Consider the following 13,755-nt stretch of genomic DNA (forward strand, 5'->3'; position numbering starts at 1 on the left):
TGAATGAAATCCAACGCGTTTTGAGTAAATTGCCACTCGTTAATGTAAACATAAAGCTTGGAACAAACTTTACTACGCTTAGTATTTTCAACTTCTAATTGATATTACGTGGCAGTGAGTGTCCGATTATCTTGCATATCCTTCAGGCGCAATCACCCAACGATGTTGAGTAAAAAGTTTGAACTTTTACCTTCAAAAGCCGAAACGTTAAGTGAAGTAGTTCACGCAGCCGTACCGTTAACCACCATTGGGATCAGAATCTGACCGTATTGAAATTGATTCCCAAACATTCCCCAGTTCGTTCCCTGCTCAGGGCAAGATCTACCGCTCCTACCTTTATTAACCTTTCCACAACTGGTTTATCCATAAGCCAGCACATCCCTATAAACCCTCCCGAGAGATGGCCTATATTTACAACAAGTTTGGGAATATACAGCCTGGGTTGCGGAAACCCGGAGTACGATGACGATGATGAACGTTCACCGAGTGCCGGTGCACTCAGCACTCAGTGGAAATTAATATCCACTTGAATAGGCCCCTTGATGCAGACGGTACCACTCTTCCGTTTGTCTTCGGCCCATCATCGAATTCACATGTGCACACAAATCCAATCGAAAATGGCAAAACTTTTCCCGAGCCTCCGTACCCCTGTTCCACCATGCCACAGTTTCGGTTCACCCCACCCACCCGTGAAGAAATCGACGATCGTTTCGGGTGGGTTTTTGGGCAAAACAATTCTAAAGTAAATAAAAGTATGCAAATATTCCAATTTCCAGTTTTGTTCGGATTCAGAGGTAGCATTTTACACGAAATCCCTTGTCGTCACTTATTCCGCTTGCGCTTTCTTGCTTGTGGGGTTTGGGAGACAACAAAAAAAAACGGATGAGATGGAGCACGATCCGGTTACGGTTACGATCAGTGGTCTTGCTGGCTCCCTTTCCTGAGGGACTTCTTGCCTTCCCCTTTCCCTTTTCTTCCTCACTACCCGCACCGGTCAGCCACCTTCCCGAGAACTTCTAGCCCTGTCCTCTCGACCGGTAGCGGCGAAACTCGCGTACGTGCGGAAGTGAGATACACGGAGACGAACAAGAAAGGGTGACTCACTCCGTTACGCTTGGCCAAGCGAATCCCTGTCCAACCACTAACCGTACACTTGGAACATATGTTTTCTTTCTGGTTTTGCTAACACAAAAAGGGCCTATTATCTGCGACCGAGGGCCGTAGCTATCTCCCACGAGTGGTTTTTCGGTTGTTTGCAATCCCGAACAGCAAATGAAGGCTTCTCAGCTACCACCAACATTGGTTAGTGGTGCTGATGTTGAGTGCGATAGTAAATACGTCATCTTAAAAATATATACAGCAATCTATCCACTCATCTAATCCACTGCAAAAAATTGGAATTATTGGTGCAAATTGCATACGATGCCAAACTACGATAGGTGAAATATTATTTCTGGGCTCTTTAAATACCAAACGCCTGAATGTATGCTATTTCATGCCATACATTGCTTTTTAATAACTTTTACATCATTTTCAAACAAAACCCACGATTCCAGAGAAATAAATTGAATAACGAAAAGATGATATACACTAATAGTAGAATTTCAATTTCAAACTTACATTAATGGTCACCATTTCGACCATCTTGACCAGTTCCCCTCAAGTTGGGTCCTTTACTTCAGCGACGCATGTAGAAACAACTCTGTCACGTCATTCTAAAGTACTTCTCCGAAAGCAAATATTAGAACAGTGAAAACATTCTCCAAAATTTTTACGTTTCGAACCAAATCCGATCCGTGGTAACGCACGGTAAAGTCGCCAAATCACACCCCTCCACCTGTCAATCGGAAGAGAAAATAGATGTTTATTGGTTTTAGCATCGCAAACAACGTAAACCGCTCTGTCCATCGCCCTTTTACCGTCATTGTTTTTCATTTCAATCCTTTCATCTGGCACAATCGTGCATCGGCACGTTCCGCGGAACGACGGCAACGAGGATATGCTAAAAGAAACAAGGGTAGAAAAACAACCATCACCAGAGTACCACATTCTTCGCCGGACTGGGAAACCTCTCTGGAATCGTACACTTTCCACCGTTCGTCGGTAAGGAAGGTACAAGAAATCGGATTCACTGTCCTCAGTCATGTCAAAAAGTCATCCCAAAAGGGATTCATGGATAAAGGGAGGGTGTTCAGGACAGTTCCGGGGCCAAGGCGTGGGAAAGAAACTCTTACACAAAAGAAAAACAGAAGACACCGTCGAAACCCGGACGAGATGAACAGAAATATAGTGCCAAACCACTCGACATCATTATCATTTGACAGGATCCGAAAAACCATTCTCCAAACCAAAATCTCACCTTCTAGCCTACCATCCTCCCCGCGCAGGACGGTTCGTCGGGTCGGGTGATCAAAGTGGAATCACGGGAAGAGCTAGAGCAACCGAGTTTGATTCTGTTTGTCTCCTGGTGCGATTTCTTCCTCCTTCCCAACGGTCCTCAACACCTTACCGTTCGGATTCGAAAGATTCGCTAGATTGGCTTGAGATCCGATTTGTTGATGGTGGATGTGTTTTTTGCAATCCTTTTTTTTTCTCCGCTGTGAGGTCACGTCGACGTCGGTTCGTTTACATGATGTTTTCATTTTAGGGCAATAAATTCCAGCAATATTGTGACAATCTCTTACCGACCGCACCATCATCGGATTCGGGTTGCTTTTTTACATTCTTTTCCACCCACTCAACATTGTCGCTTTCGTACGGCTTTGGTTCCATTTCATTTCGTACTGTGCATGTAAACCTATCAGTCGATCAAATGGTGAGGCGATGAGATTTGTTCTACAAATTTTCGCAACAACGATGGGGTGAGATGGAACCGCTCCCGAAAGCTTTCCAATCGACTAGCGTCAATCAGCTTGCTTCCCATCATTGCGTTTCCATTGAAGTAGAATCCCAATCCGTTTGGACGACCTAACCTCAATCCTTTGACATTCTGAGTACCAAGCAGTACGATTGGAAAGTCACCCAAGACAAGAAAACTTGCACAAGCACTTTAACTCTTTCCATTTGATTTCGCACACATGATGCACTGTGAACGTCGACGTGTTAACGTTACACATTATGACCATTGATGACTTGTATCGTGAAGTTCTTAAGAAATGATCGATGAACAATCTTTTCTCAGCTGTATCAAGAACATTGTGACAAACGCATTACATAACTTTGGGCGTTTTTTGATGTTATCTTCGGGTTTATTCAGAAACTCTGTTGTATAAGTCTCTTAGGAATGTAACTATCAAGATCTCATGACATGGAACAGAGAACAGGGTATGTTTCTTGTATTGCTTTAGACAACCTGAATGCATCTCATACAAATGTTTGCTCTATCTATAGCCACTCACCACCACTAAACACCATGAAAAATCATTCCCTACTTTGAATGTTTTAAGGCGCGCTCAATCAATATGGTAAGCTACTCCGAGCGGGATGTAAACCAGCTCCACGAAGGAAGTAAGCTACTCCGTCTAGTCCACACAGTACTGCACGGCCGGTCTGATGAAGGATTAAGATGCTCTAAGTGCTCGTGATGGACCCGTGAATGGAGTTCCTGATTTCTAAGGGTGCATCCGAGCGCGCTAACATTTTCCACGGGACACTGGTCGCGCTAAGGTCTCCGACAAGAGCGGTAACTCAAGCGATCAAAATAAAAACAAACGAGAACGAGAAGGCGGCAAAAACAGGAGATTACACCATCGCTTGTCGGCGTTCGGTTGTTGGTGGCGAACGCTTAAGGACCCGGACGCTGCCCGTCAGTCAGCGAGGGCACCACCAATATATATCCCTTCCGTCTCTACATTGTTTTATTACGATTTTTGTTCGCAATCTGTCTTTACAGCGTCACAGCATTGGATGAGAATGCGAATGGGACCTTTTTTTCTGGCCACAATTCCACAACTCGAGGTTCCGTATGACCGTGGTAGTGTTTACAACAACTACACGAAAGAATCGGTTGATAAATGAAGTGCGCTGCTCTTGACAAGCTCGAGGATAAAACCGTTTGTACATCGTTTGTACTCAGCCACCCGTTGGCGCCTCGGCCGCAGTTTTAGGCACAACACGGCACGAAAGTGCCATTCGTACAGCCATTGTCCTTTTCGAGCAGCACCTACCTTCAGGGTAGACAGTTCTTTTTACAGTTCATTTTTAATATTCGCCACTCTGGAGCAGTGGTGCGCACGAAAAGGGAGCTGTCCAGTCAGGTGATACATAAACCAGCAAACAGGAACTGTCATTGCAGTGAAGAAACAACAGTTGATCTCCCGCGAACTATAGCGTCAGTGATTTAGTACATTGTCCATCAGTTGACCTGTTACTAGTTTCGCTTTAGTGCAGGATTGGCAAACCCGTGATTTGACAGTAACTGTGTCATCCATTGATTGGGTAGATCTAGTTTTTCTATATGCATTCTGACGTTTAGAGACTTAACTGATGTCGGCTACTACAGCTATACAGAAAATTAACTAGTTGGAGTAATCCTATATTTTGTTTTATTTGTAAATTAATGTAATCTTATTATGTTTGTTTTTTTTTAACAACTGATGTTTTCAGCATCGGTTCTCATTCTCGATTTGAAGTTCGCCAAACAAATTAATTCACAGAATAATTTTTATCCTATATAGATTACACTTTTAGGTACTAACTCTTCGTGATGAGGTTGACAAACTTTTAACATTCAGTTCTATTGTTTATGCTAACAAGTAAAGCACAAATTTAACAAGCTCAGGATAAACTCTTGACATTCCTTTGAACACTAAATAGCATCAACATAATGCTTTTCACATTTAGATGGTTTTATTTGCAAAGTTATTATTAAAGACCATTTTAATAACCATGCATGTTATTTTCTTAAATAAATAAATTCAAAATTAAGGTTATTTATTTATTGATTTGCCACGAATTTTGGTCCTACAAAAATGATATCTTACCTGTTTTGTTGCAAACATTCTTCGTCCTTCTCGAATCTCTTCATAATAATCATAATAATAATTAAATACAAGTTGCTACCGGTATTACTTCACAGATACCATTTTAAAGCATACACTATCTACATTATACTTTAGAATTATTTAGTAAGCTCCAATAATTGTACGCTACTAATTGCTTACCGACATTGAATGTTGCGCCTAAATCGTGACAAAATCGCTTTCATCACATATGAGCCGCAAAAGTATGCAATCATCAACACAATCGAGGATTGTTCAGTTAAATATAGCTCAAACTAAAGCGGTGTTCAATGGAGTAAGTTAAGATAATTAATAAAAAAAAAACATTAGTCAATTTTAAAGCAATATGCTTATAAATTAAGCAACATATTATACCTTAGCTTTGCCACCACTGTAAACAGATCCATGCGATGAGTTCGAAGAACTTAGCTTCCAATGCTGTGCTTTCGCGACAGCCCTTCATTGCAATCGATAAATTCCGCTCCAACACCTTCTCATGGGTGTGATTTGTTCTGTCACTTTACACAAGCCAGCTGCTACGAAACGACCTCCTATCATGTTGAAATGTTTGTAAAAACGATCAACCGTTTTTACGAGATAAAAAAACGAACCTAATACAACAACTAATACACCGCTTAACAACGTTAAAATAAAACCATCATCCACTAATCCCAAACCGTACTGCTGAGCGCTAAAGTTAATAAACTAAATTGTTTCAAAGCATCCCATACCCACTGGGTGGGGGAGGGGAGAACTATAAACCTCCCACACCCATGCTACCGGTGCTCAAATCCTACCATCTGTCAATCATCGGTCCATTAGCGCGTTATGGCGGTGTAGAATATGGTGCGCTCGGCGGATGCACGGTTTTTTGAGGGGCTCGTTCGGTGGAGCGGATGCGAATAAATGTCAAGGCATGTCTCGCATGTACCACGGCCCGGTTGCATAATTAATGCCAGCGTAAGGCTCATAAATCGATAAATTTATTGACTTCATCGTCCGAACGGGAGAAGAATCATCCCGAGCTTACTGATCGCTATCAGGGCTCGGAAGGGGGGACGGGACAGGTACTACAGGCAAAGCAGAGATGTCATTTTAAATTTGCACCAACGATCCACAAGAAAAAGGATCAACCTTCGCCATGCTTCTATTCCGATCGATACATTTTCACAAAAGAGAAGAGCAAAAAAAAGCAGCACTAAATACATCTCATCCTTGCAGGACTAATGGAAATAATGGCCCATAAAACGGAGCCATTCCGTTGTGAAGTGGTGAAGGTGAAGTCGTGTATCATGCGTGTAGAGATGATTGGGAAGGTGCATTAGCAACCGGCCGTAGCCGCCTCTCGTCAAACTAACAGATGTGTCAATTTTAATTAAAATCAATATATCACATTAACTCACCCCGCTTGCGACGGCTGCTTTGGCCTAACTGTACCGACCGAAGTGTCGCGGGATCAGATGTTTTCGACCCGCACAGCTGCCCGAATCCCCACAGGCCACCCGGGGTATTAGGTAATTAAGGGCCTTCCATTGTGTTGCCGCTACATGTATTATGTTGCGAAATTGCATACTAAAAAATGGGTACTACATGGACGCGCCCAGTGTTGTTGTGACACTAATGATCGGTTTGACAGCTCCCACCGATGACGTTTTAGTGTATCATAAGGTGAGTTGAGTATAACGTTGTTTTTATCCCACTATTTGCCCCCGCACTAACAATTGCAATGCATTCGTGTCATCTAAATAATATTATCCCGCTGTTATACTGCAACAATCGACAGTAATTAATTCCTTCTGCCAGTTGGGAAAACACTATCCCACAGGTTGGAAAGGAGAAGAAAAACTCCACTTTTACCTGTCATTTAAACAGAGCGGTACCCAGTGTGTACCGTGCGCGGTAAGCAAAGCTCATCAAAAGTTTGAATGATGAGATAAATTTTTCACTTCTGGGTTTCCACTTCGACGCAAGGAAAACATTTACTCCGTGGCTGCTGCAGGTAGCAGCAAACACGGCACTTACTGGCACACAATACTCTACGCTCAGTCCTTTCAAACTCTTCTCTCCGATCGCTTTTTATTCCAGTCTGTGCCGATGAAGCTACCCAGAGCTATCAAACTAAACTATCATTGAGAAGTGAAAGAAAAGCAAAATCCTACCCACAACTACTGCTCATAAAAGGAAAGCCACGAACATGAAACTAATGCAGAGAAACAACAAATCCTGCACACGGAACAATTTTTCCACGGCCGGGAAATTCACTTTTTGCCAATAGCGGTGATGGGTTAAGTTTAAGCAATTTTCCTTACCCGTCCTGTTTTCCATTCAGCACCACAATTTCTCTCGGTTCCAGCTGAAGTTAATACCTTGCCCATCCTTCAGCAGCGAATTGAATCTCATAATTATCTAATTAAAAATTGTGCGAACCTTTTAGTGTTTTGTGCTCATTAATGTGTTATTCATGGCCTTGCTTCACGCGGGCGCACCTCTTGTGCCGATTTGCAGGAGAAACCTACACGGAGAGAAAAATAGATGAAGGGATATGAAGGAACAAATTGTATGTTTCCTTCAATCAGCTTTCCATTACTTTATTAATTAGTTTGCGGGCACAGGGATGCAATTTGGATTATGTGGGAAGAAGTATACTTGCAGGCGCATCCGTCTGCAACAATGTGGCCGTGATGTAGATGAGATCGATTTAATCTCTGGTATAAAATGAAAAAAGTTATTTTTCTATTTTGATAGTGTATAAACCTATATTTAACTGGTTGTAGTGATTAACAGGCATGGTTTTACGTATAATATATCTCTCATTAACAAACAACCTTGACGATGCCGATCCGTGACGAAAATAAAAAAATACTGTTTTGTATTGCAATTTGCATACCTTTAGGCGCAAGTTATTTCGCCCACAAATGTGCAATCCTCACTACTAGCTGCCTAAGTTTAGACTACCAAATCGTTTCAAATACTAGCAAACCAAGCGTCTCAATGATTACATAACGAAATAGTGGAAAAAGAACGACATTTTACAACGAGATACAAATTCAACTGCAAAGTAAACATTATCGAAAGGTCACCTTGTATCGATACTAATTCAGGGTTCCGGAACGGGATGAAAAATACGGCACTTATAAAAACCAACGAGTTCGAGATAAACATGCACTCGTCAATAGAACGAGCAACATAAACACAGGAGAGAAACGGTCCCCGAAGAGCTAGCCGAATGATGGGAAAGCAGCAAACGCTGAAAATCGAATGCCGCTTGCGTCCTCTCTGTCGATGCCTGGAGCTTCCACCCAACACAAACAAGCACCACCGACAGGACGAAAGAGGGAAATATACTCATGCCAGCTCTGGGCCTCAAACGAGAATGTTTGGCGGCAAAGGAAACAAGTGAGCCGTTGGTTTGTCACCGGAAAAACTATCTCCGGCTGCCATGAACGATGGCAGCTGCCGCCGTGGGCCCTTTCCCGGGCTCTAACCGGACCCGAATTGAGAGATTGACTACTATCCTCACATCCTTCACCTCCTGTCACACGATGTTCTACCCGCTCAAAACACATAGGCAGGCCCCCCAATGCAGGCATGACAGCGGATGTGGTGAAAAATGATGCGAGCAAGAAAAATCAGCCAAGAAAACTTGTCCATTTTACAACTTGTCGACACATTTTGGCTACCCCATCCAGTTTCGTGCGCTCCCATTCTGCTCGTATACGCTGTTTTCCTTCGGTTTAATTTGAAGCTATAGCTTGGATAACACTAAACCACCTTTAGCTAAAGCCAAAAAAAAATCAACGAAAACCAAAAAACAGCACACACAACCACACCAAACCAAAAAGGGAGAAGATGAATCAGCTTTCATTTCCTGTCACAAGATGGCGACGCTTCGTCTTAAAATGGCCCACAGTCACAAGCGCACGATATAAACGGCAGACGGTGCGGGTCCGGATCGCCAAAACCGGGGTAGGCAGAGGGAGGGGAGGAAGGAGGATGGGGGGGTTTGGAGTGGTGAATATGTCACGAAACCGTGCAGGGAGTTTGTGACGAGGAGTTGAACGATGAGCATTTCCATGTAGCTCCTGATGACGTGAATGGAGAAAATGTATATCACCCTTCGGGGTTAGGGTTCCATCCTCGTTGACGAATTTGCTTCGAGCGTACGCTATCCTTCTTCCCATGTTTAGTAGTACGGGTCGCTTTACGCTTTGAGTCAAACTGCCGAGATCATTAATCGATCTTTATTGCAACGTCCATTTCTTGTTCCCTCTTTGTGGCACTTTTTACTGGCGTAACAGACATATTGCTCCTTTACTGACCTCGGGAAAAAAACAAATCTTTATCAACTATACATTCACTTCGATCTACTCTTACTGCAACCTTTGGGACTGTGCGGTATTTGGTATTCTTTTAAAAATGATTTCAATGTTGTACATTATTTACTTTTTTATTTAACACCTTAAGATTCTTTTTTTAACGAACAAAGCCAAATATTTAAATGATGCCCTGAAGTATTCAAATAACAGTCAAAATGTTCCAAATTCCGAATACAATTTTTGAATCGAACGTTTTAAATTAAGATTCAATGTTAACCTACTGAATTAAATACATAAAAACATTACCGAAAAATGTCAAGAAGCTTATATAATCTTCAAATAACGCCTACAAGTATGCACCAAACAGCCAAAGTTACACTTTTTATTATTTGTTTTCAGTTTCTATACCCGATTTTGGATTGGAAATTTTTGAACACCAATGTAACATGAAAAAAACTACTCTCTCTACCGTTACTGACCATATTATTTACCTATGTTGAGGACAATAGCCAATATTTAAAGCTACCACAGAGGCACAGATTTGATTTTGTTATCAAGAATAACTAGTATACATAATTAGGATAAACTACTTATTGTTAATTAATTATTATCAATTATTAATTAATTCCTAAAATATCGATGATTTCTGCTTTAAAAATTAGGGCAGGGCTATTTTCAGGGCAGGGCTATTTTCAGGGCAGGAATTTAAAAATCAGTCCGGATGAAATATTTCCTAAGACTCCCTCAGAAGTTCCTCAGACGCCCAAAATACTATTCTCTAAAATTCTTTGATTTCCAGCTTATCTAGCTTGTGGTGAAAATTTAAATACTGTGTTTCAAAATCATTATTTCTTGACTTTATACATCAATATTATGCCTCATTTAAATGTATACAGTATTTATTAAGCGAAAGCGTTGGATACTAGACATACTATATATGAAAGTAGTGGTTCTAAGATTCCAGACACATGAAATATGTTCGTTGTTATCCCAAAATATTATTAAAGCGACGAAAAACGTAGTTGAAAAGATATTCAAATCGACTCCTTTTTAACGTCATAATGGAAAATAAATAAACATTTTTAAAACATCCATTTCTAACTTTTTATTGATTTATGTCAATTATACCGGATCACACTCTAACAAATCTAAACATAGCCATTCCCCACGAACACGAATAAGCCAAGCCAACTGACGAATACCCACATAGATTACGAACCGGGATATGCTTAACTTTGCCATTGCTTTCTCATACTCAATACCACAGTAAACGTACAGGAAAGTTTCGAACCAGCAACCGCAAAGGTAATAAAACTGCACCGCGTACTAGCATCGTGTGCCATGATGCAATGGGAGTATACAGCGGAAAACAAACAAGCAAACTACAAGTACCGCACACACACGTGCAATGGGAAGCAAAGAGGAAGCGGAAGGAAGATAAGGAAAGCAAGTAAAATAGATTAAAATTAGCGCATAATACAATCTGATTATGTAAATATATATGACACAATTACACCCAGTTGGTGAGCACTGGTTTTGGAACGACAGTAAAGAAGGGATTTTTTTCATTCCTGCTTACTTCTGATCGTAGAACCAGCATCCAGCGTGGTGAACAGGATCATGGATCAGGTATACCCTGTACGCAGCCTGAAAGTATGCAAACAAAAAACACACCCACCTTTACATATCGTGCAGGGTTAGTTGATAGTAGTACCCGGTTCGGTGCTTTTTTTTGTCAACTTTGCACCCAGCAAGTGGCATTGGACACCATTTTCTTCTGCCTGCCATCTTCTTTTTTTATTTTTGTTTCAAGTAATCATAATGGATTGACGCGACCGCTTCTTCCTTAGCCGCTGTAGCGCAAAAACAAAACACCCACGCCCGTGAACGGTTGGTAGGAAACGAAGCAAAACGGTCCTATTAGAATTCCACTCGCACGACCGCCTGCCACGGTTCTGGCCGGCATTCTCTCCACTATCGGCTTCCTCAATTTTCCTCCGGTCAGGATGGCACCAACCAGCACATCCCCAGCGGAGCGTATCGAAGGTGGATAGGTGCGTGTGTACGTGTGTGTCCTCCCGTTTAACGTGGAGTTTATTAATCGAAATTTGCATACAGACAATTTTATTACCGTTTGCCTCTCCGATGCTGACACGATCTCCTCGAGCTCTACCCACAAAACAAACACAAAAAAAATAGGAAGATACAGATTTTCCAGCCTGTTTGCTACCAAGGGTTCCATTATTTAGCGTACACCGTAAACTCCTGCTCGGATAAAGGTACACCGCGAGCCATCTACTGGCGGGGGTTCTATTTCGCGAACTCGAATCACGGCTTAGAGGTATGTTGTGCAGGGAGGGAAATAATTTCTTCTTATTGACTTGCAAACGTGCGCGTAATAGTAGCACGTTTAAAATCACACCCGAAATCTGTACGAGGGGTGCTTTGCTTTTTTTCTGTTCGTTTTATTTTTTTCTTCCGCAAGTATTCCGAACTGGAGATCTTAATACGACACTAAGCAAGGCGTCTAGGGGATAGAAATAGAGTGGAAGCATTTGGAGCACTCACACCAGCTGCATCGGTTGCTTTTACGTAACCATCTTGTCCAAGACCTTGACGACCCAATTACGGCGACAAGCCTCACCTTATTCCGGAAAGTCATCAGGTGGCGAAGACATTGACGTTGCCGATGGCAACTACCTTCAAAAGCCAACCTTCATTCAGCAGTCAACTGGGAAAAATTCATCAAAGGATAAGTTTTGGGGGGCAAGATGGACGATAATCGGCCTGCTGTTACCAACGCAACCAGAACTTAGTGCGGTTTGTACGAATCACCACGAAACACCATCACCGACTATGGGGATGAAACCCGTTGTGCACGCTGTTCGACTGTACAGTGTAAAGATGCTGTGGCCATACTTCTGGGCAGAAGCCATTGATAGTTGGAAGGTTTATAATCAACCGTTCTTTACTTTTGGAAATCGCTCGCAGTGCAGGATTTCGTTTTGTTTTCCATGACTTTCCAACTATTGTCACCTTACGGGATTGCTTCAGCCTGCCGCCCTCAAAAACGCCTCAACACATCCCGGGAGGATGAACTTTCATCCGCAGCCGTGAAAGGTTGCTAATATTGTACGTACAAGCCCAAATTCTTCCGGGAGTCTACCGAGCACAGCACATCCCGCCAACTCCCGGGCGGGAAGTTTTCAACTTCCCGGCTCATCGGGGGCATAAATATCGTACCGGTCCTCTTTCATGTTTTACGAGTTCCGCGCACTAACGAGATATTAAAATTTATAGTTTCTACCACCGGGCTCCGGACCGGGGGTACCCAGTACAAACCGACACCCCGGAACCAGCGCCGTAAGTGCGCTAACTTCACTCAATAAGCGTATAAATATGCGTACCGCGTCAAAACGGTAGCGGAATAGTTTCCTGCAACCCGTTCGGTAGTGAGTGTTGGAAGTTTCGGTTCGGTTGTCGTTAATCAAGCCCCGGGTTTTGGGGTTTTGGTTTGGGGTGGGGGTTGCTTCTTTTTTCTTTGCTGTTCGTATCTTTCCACCGGAGTATGAGGCACCTGGAGCCTTGGGGGAGTGTCATCAAGATGGAGGCTAGTGATGGCTGTTAATGGAGTGCCGGGTTAGAGGTATTTTTGGATACGCGACACCGAACGATGTTACGGCCAAAGATGCCTATCCGGATATCTTGTGCACGTACATAGAGAAAGGGAGATAGAGCAGGATGAAGGGGGAGAAAAAAATACGCAATCCGCCATGCCTTTGCACCTTCGATGACATTTGTTTCGGAACTCGTCCACGGGTATCAGAACCATCCCCCAGCTGAACGAAAGCACCATGAGACAACTTTCCGAGGGCATAGAGTAAGATTTATCTATATCCCAACTCCCTTGTGACCGTTCTCCTGCTAGCACCGTGCTTCTGATGTCCCGGTTCGCTTGCATTGCAAGGTTTGCATCAGCAGCACGGGTGACGTTTACACAAAATCATATCCCCACTGCTGGGGCGACTCACAGCGCGAGTCGTGCGGGCCAGGTGACCGCCCCGCGGGGGTGGTGTGGAGGAGGTTTTGGGAGGAGAAAATTGGCATTCCGCTCCGTCATACCACCGGACCTACCGACCGGAAGCTGCAAATTAATGATCGCTTTTCCGCCATTTCCCACACCATCTGGCCACCACGGTTGGCGTAAGTCGTCCGCCTTCGGGCGCTCGGTTGGGACGGAAATCCGGTTACCAGCTCCCGGAAAGGGTGGTGTTTTATTCTGTTTCTACCCCACCCTTTTTCTTTCCCGTTCTAGACGCCGAGGGAGAGTCGCTTTACGTGTGGACTTAATGTTTTTTTTTTCTTCACCGTTTGACCAGCCTCACTACCGCCGTATCATCGTAGAGCACTTTTCTTTCCTTTTTTTTATTTTGCTTCGT

Source organism: Anopheles marshallii, chromosome X, assembly GCF_943734725.1.
Source record: "Anopheles marshallii chromosome X, idAnoMarsDA_429_01, whole genome shotgun sequence".
In the NCBI taxonomy this organism is placed as follows: domain Eukaryota; kingdom Metazoa; phylum Arthropoda; class Insecta; order Diptera; family Culicidae; genus Anopheles; species Anopheles marshallii.